This window comes from Homalodisca vitripennis, chromosome 7 (genome assembly GCF_021130785.1).
Source record: "Homalodisca vitripennis isolate AUS2020 chromosome 7, UT_GWSS_2.1, whole genome shotgun sequence".
In the NCBI taxonomy this organism is placed as follows: Eukaryota; Metazoa; Arthropoda; class Insecta; order Hemiptera; family Cicadellidae; genus Homalodisca; species Homalodisca vitripennis.
Window position 1 is genome coordinate 141,276,171 of NC_060213.1, and position 2,693 is coordinate 141,278,863.

Genomic DNA, 2,693 nt, shown 5'->3' on the forward strand with positions numbered 1-2,693 from the left:
ACAAATTTTCATAATGGCCGGTCAAATAGTTTCTGAGTATATCAATGTCATATATACAAACATTCTTATTTCAATCGGTTTATTTGTATTAAAAACAATTTATTATTCTTATAAAGAAATGAAGTTTTATGCCAAAACTCTGTTCTATATGTTAATTTGTTCTTGACATACAATATGGATAGACAGGCACAAAATGAAATTCGTCCATCCCCTCGAGTAAAAGGTTTCGCTAACGCTCAGTCAATTACTGAGCGAATACCTAAGATATTATGTCAGTATACCTGTATAGCATTAAATTGCTAGACTGTAGAAAAATATTCCTCATCACAGTTGTTGACACATAAGATAAACTAACGGGATGCACCAACTTTCTATCATGTGCACAGTAAATATAGTAAATATATAAATTACCAAAAAACTGAAAACCCTCGTAACATAGAGGAACGCCGTAACAACTCCATACCCTCCGGGAACACGTTTTGTCCCGAGGAACTTCTATTTCACTGAACCAATGTTTACTAATTCTCTAAACGATCATGTCGTCTACATTATGCTGTTTGTTCATCGATGTAAAAATCCGTACAAACAAAGACGGTTTTTACTGTGAGCACTGTTGGTTTGGTTTTAGATTGGCAAACGTAGAGTGGGGTTTACAATTGAGGTTTGTATTTGTATTTGCGATGCCCCTGGGGATTTCCCTGGTTTAATATTCTGCTGTTATCTGGAACCGATCATTTAACTGATTATTGCCAACTACAAAATTGAATTTACTGGTATTGGTGTGTGATTTATTTTTGTTCGCTTTATTCAACTGTATGAATTACAAATAAATATATAGAATCCCTATAGGAGAAAAAAAAGCTTTGTATTCTCCAAAGCTTTTTCATATCTAACTAAAACTTTACTCCTATTATTCCTTATAATGTTCAGTGATTTGAGTTTCGATTTTATAAAAAGGTCGATTCCTCATTAAACCCCTATCACGGTCATTAGTGACAAAGCAAATGGAAATAAACAGAGATTTTTTCTCTTTCATAAAATAATGGATTTATTTTGCGAGCACTGAGAAGTTTGTCACTTATCTTTTTAATGAAAATGTGTAAATCATAGGGTTCGAATGAGTTTTTTCCCACACGAGATTCAACTGTTTAAAATGCATACAGAATCGGTCTTGAATATTTACCAATACAAATCTACAAATATTCCGATCTTACTATGGAGCGCTATCTTCAGTCAAGGGATGTTAAACAAACAAAACTTTTTGGACGTGATGTGTAGTGGAAAAAAAGTTTTATTGTTCACTTCGGACAAAAAGCTGAGAAATATGAAATATACTCAGTCCTAAAATTACCCGATATGCGATAACTTCCGAAGTGACAGGATATTCAGGATGGGTAAGGATGAAGGTAGAGGTCGCCTCCTATCGAGATCCCAAGAGAAAGTATAGTAAGCTATGCCACCTAAGAAGAAGGGAAGGCCAGCTCTGGTCCAGCCTCTCCAGTCGAAGCTGGCAGGAAACCGCTGTCCTTCATGTCCAGGCTAGTAAAAGCCTGTAACACCAACTCCAACAGTCATCCTCCACAGTACACAGACTAGTCGATAAAATATCTCGACATTTTCTGTTAGTATAAGATACACATCGGTTTTTATGTACCAAGTTTAGGAGTGCCGATGGCGAGCGGTGTAAGACGTTGGACTTTTTTGAGTCTGAGTTAGAGATAGCACGGGTTCAAATCCTGTCTGTGATCCTTGCACTTTTTATCAGTACCATCGATCTTGTACTGTATAGACTCTCCTCCTTATTCCGTTTGATAAGATCCTCACATAGGCCAGTAACCCATGAGGACAGGCAGAACAAGGCATAAAAGGGGATTGGCTTCTCCTTAAAAAAGTGTAGGTTTAACTGAAAGATATAAACGTTCCAAAAGTGTACCCACATGGGGAAGCTTGAAACTTAGGTAGTAAAATAAACACTTAAACTCCTTTTACAGCCTGATTTCTTAAATTTCTACAAGAAAGCGGAAAACCAATTGTTTAATCTTTAACATATAAAAGTCAAAAACAAAGAGTCCCAGTTGAAATATGAATATATTATCTTGCAAAGTAACACAGTTATCATAATTATTATAATAAGGTACATTAAAAATAATATTAAAGTGTGAAAAGTCTTTTATTGTCATTAGAGAGTTACTATGAATACAACCCCTAATAAATATAACAGTATACAATTACCCGAGTATATATTATGAGTCAGATTTCAATTTTAAGGGCTACTCTTAAAAACATTTCTGTATGATTTACAGAATTTTAAACTGTTGTATGGAGGAAAGTTAATATGATAAATATAATTACAATAGACGACTTCAACTTTAGTGTACATTTGATGGATCAACCCCATTACATTTTGAGTAAATCTCTTTAAAATATGCGTAATTTTCAAAATACAACCCTCTTTATTGGCCTTTCATAAAATTTATTTTGATTTTAACAACTTATATTTATGACATAAATAATGTGAAAATATCTATAATTATTCAATTAAAATATCTACAAACTGTCTTTGAACACAATTGTTTTATAATAATAATCGAAAAAAGGTAGACACGCTCGAGATACAGCAATGAACAATGACGTGTAATTACTTAGAATCGACTGACTACATAGGCGTAATTTGGGGGTGGCAAGGGGTGGCA